We start from the raw sequence: 14,363 nt of genomic DNA on the forward strand, positions 1-14,363 counted from the left end.
GAAATGTGCTGTGTTGAATCCATCTGGTTTCATTTTTTGTAAGTTGGTCTTATGTAATTCTCCAGATTTCTGAAGTTTTTTTTAATAGGGCAGTGATTTCGTTCTCTAGTTGTGGGGTCAGGTCTATCGCCATCTGTTGGTAAGTGTCGGTATCTGCAAGTAGTGTGTTCGGTTTCTCAGTGTAGTCTGTTCAGTTTAGAATGACTGTCAAGCGTCCTTTGTCTGCAGGTAAGATAACAATGTTTTTATCTGTTTTCAGTCCTTTTAGTGCTTTCCTTTCTTGTGCATTGAGTGTGTTTCCTTCCTTTTTCCTGCTTAATATTGGTGTGACTGTCTGTCTCATGGTTTGCTGGGTTTCTTCTGTGAGTTGCTTGCCTTTCAGTGGCATTTCTAACACTGCTAAGAAATCTTTGTTCTCCACATCCTGGAAGTTGTAATTTAATCCTTTTACTAAGATGGCTTTTTCAGTGTCTGTTAAGGATCGGTCAGATAAGTTTTTTTATCCATGCTTCTGTGTTGTTATTTTGTATGAGTTTGTCTAGTTTTTTTCTGCAGGTTTATTTTTTTTCACCACAGCCCACAAACCCACCAATACACTAAAACAACAGCTAAATGAAATTGAAAGACCCTGTACAGACAACAAGCAAAACTAATGTCATTTAGAAAAAAACTTGCAAGAACAGCAATAAACACTACATTGGACAAAAAGACATGACCCACTCTCACCACAAACACGACATACAGATGAGGAAGGATACCACTTCAACTGGGACAACACATCCATCCCAGGAAAAGCCAAACAGAGACACACACAAAAATTCCTAGAAGCATGGCATTCCAACCGGTACTTTATCAACAAACACATCAATTTGAACCCATTTACCATCCTCTGAGAAAAAGAGCAGCAAATGACAATCACCAGAGGAAATGACATCACCAATCCAAGAAAACCTAAACACATAAATAAGTCACTAACACCAGTGTTTCACCGGAGGCTCACTGATGATGCTACCTGGTATGGTGACAAAACATCTGAAAATGAACCTTCTAGCTCAGTGAATAAACTTGCATCTAGAACCTCAACCTGAGCTATAAATCTTCTCAAAACTTGCTAATACATTGTACTATTTAATACTAAAGGTCACATTAAATGCTATCAATCTTTAATACTCTTCCATGTAGGTTACTACAACTACCATGTTCAATCGTAACTCTACCATCTGATCTATAAAGGATTAAAATAAAATAAAGCTGTGTATATAATATGCTGTATGTTATGGACCTTCTGACATTCACTCTCAGTGTAATCAGTAATTGAAACTTGCTCATTGAATTAGAGTCATGCAGGTCACTGGCAAAATACGCATATACATATATACTTACAATCTCTGGGCATAACCTTGTAAACTCACTACTCTGAACTTTCTTTCGTTGTCATGGTCCATTTCTGTTCTGTTAATGGTTACACTGCTGTAGCATCTCTCTGTAATACCACGTACAAACCAATTGTGTATCATGTACAGTTCTAAATGAAACTGTTGTTGACAATGTTATGACAGAGATGGGAAGAATGCACCATCTCTTTATCTCTTTCTCGAGACCTACTACTCAACAGGTCACAACATGTGTATTTGGTTTAAATTTTGTTCACATTGCCAGTTGTATGCTCTCTCTACATTAGGTTTGGGATAGTAAGATACATGAACCAGGTTTATTAAATAAACAAAATTGATTTATTATCAAACACAACTTGAAATGAAGGTGCAGAAATGGTTAACACAAGTTTGTGATATGAAATTTTTAAAACAACTTCAAATAACCCAAATTTTGCATGTGCACACACATATGCCAGGTAATTGAACAAATACAATTGGTTATTCTTGAAAGGGAAAAAGGCCAAGGTATGGAATGTTTAGAGGATATTAATTTGATGTTCTGACACACAGACAATCACTTTGTGCATCCAGTTGTCTCTGGGGTCTTGGCAGTTACAGCTTGCTCAGCAAACACAGTCCCGAGATATCTTCTGGCTGTACATCAACAGAGTCTTCAGCTTTCTTAGTGGATTCAAGGGTTTTTCAGAAAGGCAGAATGTGGAGCTTGGCAGCCTTTCCCATATCAAGCTTTTCCCCCAAATGGAAACCAACCAACAAACTCCAACAGTATGCAAACACTGTTCAATCGAAATCACCTCTCTCTCGGCCATGACCTCAGTCTTCCTTTCCCCCAGAAGCAAGTCCAAGCAATTAGATGAAACTAGATGGTTTCCAAGAAATACCTTGTTACAAAAATTGTTCCAATGTCTGAAGTGAACTCTCAGTGAAACCTTTTACAAACAGCAATCCATCACAAAACTCGAAATCTGTTTTCCACAATCCTTCAAAAAAGTATTGAAGGCAAGACCTTCACAACAACAGCAAGGAAAAATTAATGAGTACAGCCAAAACCAAAGACATTTGCTGGTACTGAGCAGAGAAAGACAATGTGAATTTATTTTGAGGCAACCTATCCATTGACCTCCAAAAGAAATGGGAAAGATATCAAATTGCATTCTCAAGTTGCTACTTGGTAAGAATTGGAATCAGTAAATAATAAATAATAGAATACTTAATGTTATTTCTATTTCTTAGCTCAATTCAAATGACTGTTGCCTATAGACATTATGGTTGCTGCAGAGACAAATATATACATAGAAAAGTAAATCAATAAAGTGTTCATTCACTCAGAAATATTAAGAATTTCAACAAAAACAGTTAAGCAATCATTTCACGTCTGCAGCAGAAAGATTATTTCCAACATTTAGCAATTTAATTTTAAACACTGTGCTGTATTGATTGATCATCTACAAAATGCATCAGCTTCACCATGAAGCATTTTTGTATTTTGCAAACTGCACTTAGCTTTACAACAGTATAGCCATTTTAATGATTGAAATGCCTTTTCATGTTTTTCATCTCTTCTGTACAATTAAGTATCATAAATGTTTCATTTTTATACATTCCCTATCATAACTGAAGGTTTAGGAAATTGTAATTAATATGTACATGGTGCTATGTTTCAGGTTTGTTACAGCAAACAATAACCATCTGAAACCTCCAAAAAACATCTCTGCCATGCCATAATTTAAGATATTAGAGTCCATTGAGGTGTTTGCAAATTGTATTACACACATTGTCTACATGATTGAAGCAACTCTACGACTTTGGCAGGATTCGTAAACAACTGAACTATGGCTTCAATCAGCACTATTTAAGTTAAGCTCTACACTTTTAAAAAAGTCAGTTCCTTCAAGGAGGAAAACGTTATCAAGCCAATATTTGTTTTCAATTGCACTTGTCTACCCAGTTATAATGATGTATATATGAACAGCACAATAAATGCAATTTTGATCTTTCCTTCATTAAAAATATGGATCAGAGGTCACTTGTATTCACATCTGGGAGGCAGCCATGCTGGAATGCATCACAAGGGATGGATTACTAAGACTCTGACATCAGACTGAATGAGTGTTCTGTAGCTACTGTGCCTAGGATCCTGCATAACACAAAGCTTTCTAACTTTCCGAAATTAGCTCAGATGGCAACAAAAATCTTGTGTTAAGGTTTATAGTGAAAACTAAAGTGCTCCTTGGAATTCTTCCTGCGCTAAGCTTCCTCATGTTCCAACAGCTGTATGTTTCAGTGAAGAAAGCAATGAAGACCAAATGACTGAAGTGAAATGTCGTTGAATGACTAATGAAGCATACAGCTTCACTGTTGGAATATATGAGCTCTTGGAGGAATCTGTCCAAAGGTCAAATGCTGCTCAGCTTCAAAAGGAAATTTTGCGAATCAATCATTCATTCATTAAAATGAAAATGCTGCTTTTCAGGGAAAAATAAGATGGCTTGATGGAAGAGCAGGTAACAAGGATGGAAACATCATGCACAATTTGGACAATGGTGACTTGCATGTTCTGTTTAATTTTGCAGAATCAATGTTCTAAATTTTGCCAATGGTACTGGTTTAATTCTTGTAAGTCTGTCAGGTATAGGAGCAGAATAGGCCATTCGGCCCATTTAGTCTGCTCTCCCATTTGACCATGCTGATATGTTTCTCAAACCTATTATCCTGCCTTCTCTCCTTAATCCTTGATCCCTTAACCAATGAAAAACCCTACATATGTCTTACATACACTGATGACCACAAAGGATTGTGGATGCCAGGGCAGTGAGTTCCACAGATTCACCACCCTCTGCTAAAGAGATTCTTCCTCATCTCAGTTTGAAAGATTCATCCCTTCACTCTGAGGTTGTGCCCTTGTAGTCTTTCCTACTCGTGGAAATATCTTCACCACATCCACACTATCCAGGCCTCTCTGTATTCTGTAAGGTTTAATCAGATGCCCCCTCATCATTCTTAACTCAAAATGCAGAGTCCTCAACCGCTCCTCATATGACAAGCCCTTCATCCCGGAGTCATTCCTGTAAATTTCTTTTGGACACAGCTTTTCCTTAGATACAAGGTCCAAAACTGCTCTCAATATTCCAAATATGATCAGATCACCGCCTTACACAGCATCAGAACAGCTCTGGTGCTTGTATTCTAGACCTCTTGAAATAAATGCCAACATTGCATTTTCCTTCCCGTCAACTGAACCTGCATGTTAACATTAGGAGAATCCAGAACTTCAACCACCAAGTCTCCTTGTGCTTCAGACTTCCAAAGCCTTTCCCAGTTTAGAAAATAGCCTATGCCTCTATTCTTCCTACCAAAGTGTGTAACCTCACACTTTCCCATATTGTACTCCATCTGCCACCTCTTTGCCCACTCTCCTCGCAAGTCTAAGTCCTTCTGCAGCCTCCCTGCTTTCTCAACACTATTCATCCCTCCACCTAGCTTTGTGTCATTGCAAACCTAAAAACAACGCTCTCAGTTCCTTCGTCCAGATCACTAATGTATAACGTGAATAGTTGTGGTCCCAATACTGACTGACGCAGAACTCTCCCATTCTGACAAAGACACCTGTATCTCTACACTCTGTCTTTTGCCAGTCAACCAATCCTTTATCTATGCCAGTACCTTTCCCCAAACACAAGAGGCTCTTCCTTTATTTAATAGCCTCCTGTGCTGCACCTTGTCAAAGACCTTTCAGAAATCCAAATATATCACATCCACTGGCTTTCCTTTGTCTAACTTACTTGTTACCTCCTCAAAGAATTCTAACATGTTTGTTAGGCATGAGCTCCCTTTGATGAAGCCACATTGAATTAATTCTGTTTCACCATACACTTCCAAATACTCCGCAATCACATCCTTAATAATGGACTCAAAAATCTTACTGAGGTCAGGCTAACTGGCCTATAATTTCCTGTCTCCTGCCTCCCTCTCTTTTTAAACAGGTGTGCGACATTAGCAACTTTTCAGTCCTCTGGGACCACCACTCCCTGTCTCCAGTGATTTCTAAATGATCACCACCAATGCCTCCACAATCTCCTCAGCTATCTCCTTTAGAACTCTGTGCTGTACTTCAAGCAGTTTCATAAATACTTCATCATACAATATGCAACCCTCGCTATTAGGCAATTACTACTCAGTCAAGCCCCTCCTGTTGCACTCTTGCAAACATCATCTTCAATGCAAATGGTGGGCCAAAAAATCTGATACATTCAATGCTTTAGTTTAGAAAAATGAGAGGGGGGAATTCTTTGGGCTTTTTTGAAAATGCAGGTGGTCCAATTATTGTATTTTCCAAGCTTTGTTTCTATATGGTAATTTAACAGTCCAGCATAAAAGCTGCATATAAAATGGAAGATATCAACAGCAAGTCTTAATCAAAATGGGGTACTGACACGAGAGTTTAAAGTACAATGACAGACCTTTTGAGAGTGCCAGACAAATACTGCAAATGCTGAAAATCTGTTCAGCACCCTTAATTTGATTTTAATTGACTACAAAATGAGAGACTGTGCCAAGCTTCTCTTTTGATTCAGTGAATGCTGTGATTGACAAAAACAATTATGCTTTCAGATGAGCCAAAGCTATTTTAAATTCTGCTTGTGCAATGTCTGGCAGCTACATTAATGCAGCTGCTACAGCAATTCTGAAACAAGTACATGCTGTGGGCACATACTACTACTTTGGTCAGCATACAACACTGAAGAAGGAAGAACATCAATACAAGTTGCGCTGCAATGTCACTTTGGTGGCTTTGATTGAAGATAGAGACGTGAGTATTTGATTCCACTGTTGTGTAATTGCAGGATGCAATTATCAGTCACTCAATAGAGCCTTGAAGGTCTTTGGCAACTGTTGAGAAATTGAAGTGCCAAGCTGTTGGCCATTTTATTTGCATTGAAATACAGCTGATTTTTCACTTCTTCAGGAGGCGGCTGTTTAATCTGTTCCTGAAACTGAATTCTCTCATTGTCAACACTAAAGATCAGTCCTCTCTCTCGATTTTCCGCAGTGCATTTCTCATCTTACTGTAAATGTGTGGAGGAAAATCTGCTGTCCCAAACCTCATATCTTCCCCAATAAAATGAGGAGGAAAGCAAATTTGAGAATATTAGCTCAATAGCATCCTTGATTTCACATTCCTCCAACAGATAGTAAGGCCAAAGCCAGGTCTCCGTGCAAAATTCCTTCCTTCATCACCAACTTCACCATTTCCCTGCCACCTTGGCGTCATACCTGAAGAGTGTTTCAAACCTCATATCCATGCCATTATCACACCATGCTTCCTTCTTTGTAATAAAAGTTCATCGCTTCTGAAGTCTTCAGCTATGACTTACTGGTCGTTCTGCTATGATGTGACAGTTATGTTCCTCTGCAAACTTGCGCTATAGAAAATCACACTGTAGAAAACTGTTATAGAAAATCACGCTGGAGAAGATCGCTCTTAGAAAATCACTATACCCGTTCAGTAGAAAGTTCACATTATCCAAACAACGTCCAGAATTCAATCGCATTATAGCCAATGGACGCTGACTAAACATACAAAACATAACCATTTTCTTCCCATCTAACCCCTACAAATCTAATTTCATCTCACCTTCTGCTACCCTGACCCCAAGTACATTATCTCATTAACCCTGTGCTCAATAACCCATGTTAAGCAATGTATTTACTTTTAAAATTCTCATCCCAACTTCAAAATCCTTCCATACATGATCCATTCCCCTTCTGTCATCGATCACATCCACATAGCCCCCTTCAGATACCTTCAGTCCTCCAAATCTGGCCTTTGTTCAACTTAATCACGTTACTCCTGGTGAGTACTGATTCAGCTGCAAGTACTTGAATTCACTTTGAAAACCTCTCCAGCATTGCCTAAGGGACTTCTTAAAATGGACCTTTTTGTTTGAGTTTTTGAGCATTTGCATTGCTATGAGGCTCAGTGTTGAGTTGTCTCATCACACTCCTACAAAGCTCTTTGGGATGGTTTACTACATTAAAGATGCTACAATAAAAACTCATTGTCAGTGGTAATACCAAATGAGAAACAGGATCAAGAAGGAGATGTTCTGGTTCTTCATCAGCTCAGAATCTCAACTGAAGCACTGAAAATATATTAATGACCAAAAATAAATACCACAGGAAGACAACGAAATATAGTAGGTAATATATCGGTTTTCCTTTTCCGGATTCAGTCATTAGAATACTTGCAAGTCTTCTTATAGTCTAATTCAAATGTGATCAACATGCTATAACCAGTGCTATCCAGATGAGGATTTAATCAAATACAAAACAAATTACATGTAAAGTGGGGTCAAGACAAATTTCACTATTTGGCAAGATGGGACAAAAAAGGTAGTTGTATGCATCTGTCAAAATTGATTAGTGCATCCATTCTTCCTGACAACTGGAACATGTTTCTGCATTCAAGCGAAGAAATAGCATATGGTCAATGACTTATTAAATGCCGCCCACATACTCAAAGGAAACATGAGTTACATTGTCTGGTATAAAATGATAGTGATATGAGAATAAAAAGAGGGAAGCACAGAACTTGGAATTAGGTTTTAAATTAACATTAAATATTATTGAAAAGCATTATTCAAAGAAGGCAAATAATTTGATATTTTACTTTTAAGATGCATTAACTATCTCTGGATTCAGCATGACAGAAGAACTTTTCCGACCTTCCAACTCGGTACCGCCCTCATGGCTGGCCTTACCTGTCCATGTTCCTTCCCACCTATCCCTCCTCTCCAACCTATCGCCATTGTCCCCACCTCTATCTACCTATTGCACTCTCAGCTACCTTCCACCCCATGCCCACACCCGTCCCATTTGTCTCTCCACCCTCTCTGCTCACAGCCTCATTCCTGATGCAGGGCTTTTGCCCGAAACGTCGATTCTCCCGCTCCTGGGATGCTGCCTGACCTGCTGTGCTTCTCCAGCACCACACACTCGACTCTGATCTCCAGCATATGCAGTCCACACTTTCGCCGAGGAGAACTTTTCCTGCTTACTCTATAGCGATGCTCTTTGTTTGGCAACATTGTAGTTTGCTTTGTCTCACACAATAAGCTCAAACATTGGCACTGTAGCTTTTTGTCCAGTTTGCCCATCTGAATTGGCTTTAAGAAAGCTATCACTGTGCTCAAATAAGACTCTGGAAAAGCATGCACCGGTTATATCTGCCCTCAACCCTCATCCTTGCTATCATCAATAATGTTGTCAGCCCTGATAAAAGTGCATCTTTTTTTTGTCTTACATAAACTGTTGGCAGTCTGGGCGGCTGGAGGAGGAATAAATCATTGCAGCTGCCACAGTAACAGGCATGATCAGTAGCTACAGTCACAAGGCAGCTTCAAACTCTCATAGTGACCCTTTCTACTGAGCTACCACAGGGGAGTGCCCAGTCACAAGTGGCAGCACTATGGGGTATTCAAACTTTCTTGCCTGCAACTGGCTGTTTTTGGAAAGCAAACAACCAAATTTGCTGCTTCTGGGAAGAAATCCATTATCATAATGCAAATATACACTGAAGGTTGGGAGATGTAGCCAAGATCTTCTGCAGCTACTCAGAATGAACCTACCGCATAAAATGCCTGGATAGGATAGTAGTCACCATAAAAATTGGACCCTGCCTCAATTGAGAGCGCTCCCTTGCCTGGTATGCCTCTCTCACCTTCCTCCTCCAAAAGTGGCAACAAGAGATATGTTCAGAGCTCTTCTCAAATGAGTAGAATGGAGACTGTTTGGGTTGATGCTTAAGAACTGAAAATGTGTTGCTGGAAAAGCGCAGCATCCAGGGAACAGGAGAATCGACATTTCGGGCATAAGCGCTTCTTCAGGATGTCTGATTCAGGTTAATGGTGAATTCAGTAAAGGTTATAAAACTCACCTAAAAAGCCTGTCAAATTCACTACAACAAAGTGGCTGAGGCTAAAACATTGTGTTTTCAAGGAGGTAGCTATAACTCCTGAGAATGCAATGATTAGCCATAATCATACTGAATGGCAGAGCAGGGGTCAAGGGGCCAAATGGTCTTCTCCTGCTCTTATTCTCTATGTTTCATTGTAGGAGGTCTCACAAATCTGTCCAGAGAAGACTCTGGAAGCATTTAAAAAAGATGAGTGTTTTAAATTTGACATTGGGAGTTACAGGGAGTCAAAGGTCAGTGTGGATAGTGATGATGGGAAACCAGGAATGAGTGCAAGGTCAGATATATACCATACCTTTCAGATGGCCTGAAGTTTAAAAAAGGATGGAGGTTGGCAAATTGGTCCTTGGGAATAATTACATCAAGTCTGCAGATGTCAGGGGAAGATGTGTTGAGTTACAGGTGAAAGCAGGCAATCTTTATGACAGAGATGAGAAACAAATCTTGGGGTTAAAGATCTGTGACAATGGCTAGAGGTGGTGAAAAAAAACAATAAAAAATTCTGACAAGAATAATGGGATGAAGTTTCACTTCTATGAAAGGTGAGAAAACAGGCAGCTGAGAGCTAGCCACCCACCTTACATTAACTCAATATTTGTCTGTGACTTCATGATTTTGTTATCCATGCCAGAAGCTGATAAGATCAATTTTACATAGGCATTATGAACACGTGGTCCAGGTTATGGAGTAGAATTGCTGACTAAAACTTGAGTTTGAATATAAATATTGTATATTTAATTATTGTAATATTGTGAAATCTGCTGCCTGTGCTCTTTCTTCAGTTTAGAATCAGTTCTTGAATGCGATTCATTTTGTTTCCATGCCAAAATAGTGCATTCTCCAAGTGAGGTGTTTACCACAGTTCAGGAGTACAGTGTTGTCTTATTGTTTCAATATATGCTTCAATGGTTCTCAGGACCATTGGTTGAGGCCTAGACTTTAAGAGATCCAACAGTGAGAAAGCACTTTTTCTTTTACTTTTCACAGAATGGGGAATCACAGAGTGGGGTTGGAAGGCAAGGGCAGAGGCTGGCCTTCAGTTTAATGCTCCATTTCTACACCTGATTGGTGCAAATGGAGACCACTCTAACCCACAATTGGTAAGGCAGATAACACAGGTTACCTAACTCTTTTCACTGCCGAGAACTTAGGAATTAAGGTGACTGACAACTTGACATCCTGAAGTGGTCATTAATTTATCTTACATTTAAGGGCCTTGGTTGTTGACAAGTCAAGAAAATCACGTTGGACTCTACCACTACAAGGTGGCGATGGGGGAAACCTCACCCGTTTTCAGATACTCACATTGAATTAATTGATTGACTTGTTTGTCCATACTGTTCAATGTTTGCAAACTTAAAATAATTTACAACATTTAATGTACTTGAACTGCATTTCTGTGTATACACAGTACAGACATGCTCTTTCAGTTCTGCATTCATTTTAAAGGAATCAAAATATTCATCCTCAACCAAAATATTTTGTATGACATCCTTTCAAAATGAATTCAGGCCAGCTGCTCAATCTCCAAAAATGATATAACACTGTTTAACAGACTCAAAGTTCAAGAACTGAACAGCAATCTCTTTTTTTGCACTGTATGAAACCATTCAAGATGAACTTCTTCAGAAAGTAATAATCATGCAGAATGTTACATTTTTTCAATAGGTAAGTCTTCTGTCATTAACTGGTTGTAACTGTTGTATTTCAGCCTTGGCACTACAGAGAAACGCTTTCTCCCAAGCTATCAGCAAGCACTAGTGCTGGCAGCTGCTGCTACACTCTGATCCTAAGCCAGTATCAACTTGATCGACTGCTGTTTCACCTTCTGTTTTCCAGTGTAAGTTGTGCTCAAGTTTACAAAGCTCTCCTGTGTCATTTGGCAAGTCCTGCAGTCATCATAGGATCATGGCGCTTTACAGCAAGTGTTTTACAGTGAAGTAAATCACTTTTCATCAGCTCATGCTTGTGCTGCTGCTTTTAAAGCAGATATCCACTTAGTCCCACTCACCCGCCCTTTCCCCTTTCATTTTCGACCATTTTCTCACTTCCCAAAAAAATCCATTTTTAATTCTGCTCTTACAACTATTTATGGGAGGACATTTCAAGTTAAAACAACGCCTTTCCTCAACGTTGTTGCCCTCTCGTTACCAATACATTGCCCTACAGAAATAGTTCTGTCAAACCCTACAAACCTTTTATTAGATCATCTCTTCTTCATTCAGATAAAAGCCAGTTTCCCCAATCACTCATCACAACTAAAGTCTGATTAACCCCTTTTGTACCATGACCTGATCTTCAAATCCATTCTAAAATAAAGCATCCAACAGAATAATGCTGAATGCAGCCTAATATCAATAGTTTGTATAGTTTTACTACTACATTGTTGCATCTTTTTGCTCTGTGTGCCTATTTATGAAATCAATATTCCCATTTTTTACTTCTGTTTAAACAACTTTTGGCTTGCTGTAATTTATATTGCTACAAATGAGAGTTTCATAAGATGGTTATCGATGTCTGCATTGTGAATTTGTGAGAAACCACTGAAAAGACTATACAAAGATGGTTAAAAATTTCACTCTGCACTGAATTACTTTCCATGCTCAGCAACCGTCAAGAACCAAATACTCTTGTATGCCTCTGAAAAGACTGCTTTTTTTTGGAAGGTGGATTAAAATGTTTTAGAGTAGCCAACTGCTGACCAAGAAACTGGTTAGACTTGCATATACAATACATTTTAATGAATGCTATTTTCTATACAAGTCTTACTTGATTCATAATATGAAACAATAAATTTTGATAGATACAGGCCTACTTTCACAGGTCTGTATTGGCTGGACTGACTGACTATATACTTAGGGATGAAAATGTGTTGCTGGAAAAGCGCAGCAGGTCAGGCAGCATCCAAGGAGCAGGAAAATCGACATTTCGGGCATGAGCCCTTCTTCAGGCTCATGTCCGAAACATCGATTCTCCTGCTCCTTGGATGCTGTCTGACCTGCTGCGCTTTTCCAGCAACACATTTTCAGCTCTGATCTCCAGCATCTGCAGTCCTCACTTTCTCCTATATACTTAGGGAGACACCTCATGGAAATAATGCCATTCCAATATTATACATGTCAAAATCACTGACATTATCAACAAATACTATCAGCTCAAACTATTCCAGCATACAAACAGTGCAGTTTATCTAGCTTGACCACTGCCTTTAATACAGCTTCCCAAATAACTTGTTTCTTGTGTGGATTTAACTCCTGAGCATTAAATTTAATTTGTTGGCAATAGCCAAAAATCAGCCCACCAACATTTCCACGTCAATGTGAAATCTCAAAATTTGGCACACAGTACAACATAAGTTGCATTGTTGTACATATTAAAGATTCAGGAACAACTAAATCAGTAATATAGAAGCAAGAAACTGTTATACATTGTCCATATTTAATTTTCTGCACACCTTTTCAAAAAAAGGATATAAGTTTTTCACGAAAAAAGAAATTGTTCAAATAAAGCCAGCAAAAGCACCATAGCCATTTAAAAAAAAATTGAAGGGTGTTGGACCTGTCATGTTCAGCACTAGTACTCTAACCAGCTTCAGCACTAAAACCTTACTTAATGCCTCATTGTGGGGCAGGTAACCTGGCAATTAGTAAACACAAGAGTTATTCTGCCCTAATATACTGGGCAAATGTGCTTAAAATTTTTTTTAATGTAGCTTGAACATGCAGGAAATGAAATCTTGTGGAGACATGATTCAGTACTAAATCCAAGACAAAACAATGTCAATGTGACCTTCTGATGTACAGAACATGGCTTTTACTCATAACTCGAATGGAGGGCTTTTACAGCATATCTGAGAAGCTAAGCATTTCTAATTCACAAAATAAATACTCTGCAATGAAACAGAACATTCTCTTCATCTCTGAATTTCCCACAGGTCGTCTCCCTTATGTTAACTGAAAAAATATCATCAATATGCATTTTCCACTGAGCAAATGAACTGAATGCAGGAGTTCCGACAATATGTGTGAAAATTCTTCATTCAGTATAATTGCTGAAAAATGTGTTGCTGGAAAAGCGCAGCAGGTCAGTCAGCATCCAAGGAGTAGGAGAATCGACGTTTCGGGCATAAGCCCTTCTTCAGGAATCTGCATATTCAATATAATTGTACAGCTTTGTGAATACCGCCTACATATTTCTGTAAAATGCTGTTCAAGAAAAGTTTGCCATTCAAAATATTTATACTGGAAATTTATTTTATAATTGTCATTACAATTGCAAAGTATATTCTTCCATATGATAAATCTATTGTATAGATGCATATGCTTATTAAGCGTAATAATCAATTGCCCTGGAACTTGTTATTGCATTTATTACAATCAATTCTCTAACATGTCACTTTTATTTCATCCTACACAGATACAGGAACTTGTATGTGAAAATATTTCTATAGTGTTCTAAATAAGGCTTGAATACTTCTGACAGCAAGGCAGCCTAACAGTTGACCAAAAAACATTTATTTAAGATGTGTTGTAGCAGTGAGACAGAGATTGTTGACAATTCTCCAAGCCTCAATAACAGTGTACTGTAGAACAGGTGACAGCTATTGGATAACGTGTAACATCTTTCCCCTCTAACTATGCTGCTTTGGACCACAATTCAAACCATAATTCTCACTATATAATTACAGCAACATACACGATCCATTAGAGCCTATCATTGAAGCTAGATATTCCATATCATTAGAATTATTTATCAAAATATTTATCTGAACCATTTTTGAATGAACATTAGATAAGCTGTCTGTAGGTCTTTAACGCTGTATATAAAAGTTTTACAGTGGTAGTGCAATTATTCATATTTTTATACAGTATAAAAGTTGATCCATTTCTGACCTATTTCAAAATGAAAGTGGAACAATTTTAAAAGAGAAATAAACCGATAACCACCACTATGCTGTGCAGAAACAACCTAATCTTACAGCACGCAACAAA

At 38.4% G+C, this 14,363-nt stretch overlaps 1 protein-coding gene and 1 long non-coding RNA gene across 15 annotated transcripts in view; one reads left to right on the forward strand and one right to left on the reverse strand.

Annotated features, from left to right (window-relative positions):
• Positions 1 to 14,363, reverse strand: part of anks1b (ankyrin repeat and sterile alpha motif domain containing 1B) — an 813,858-nt gene that overhangs the window by 680,985 nt on the left and 118,510 nt on the right. The gene's annotated exons all lie outside the window — the stretch shown is intronic.
• Positions 6,142 to 13,357, forward strand: LOC122561672. Its single transcript, XR_006315085.1, has 3 exons — positions 6,142 to 6,207; positions 11,084 to 11,212; positions 13,307 to 13,357. It is a non-coding gene; the product is annotated as an uncharacterized LOC122561672 (long non-coding RNA).

The sequence above is a fragment of the Chiloscyllium plagiosum genome, chromosome 23 (genome assembly GCF_004010195.1).
Source record: "Chiloscyllium plagiosum isolate BGI_BamShark_2017 chromosome 23, ASM401019v2, whole genome shotgun sequence".
NCBI classification, from domain to species: domain Eukaryota; kingdom Metazoa; phylum Chordata; class Chondrichthyes; order Orectolobiformes; family Hemiscylliidae; genus Chiloscyllium; species Chiloscyllium plagiosum.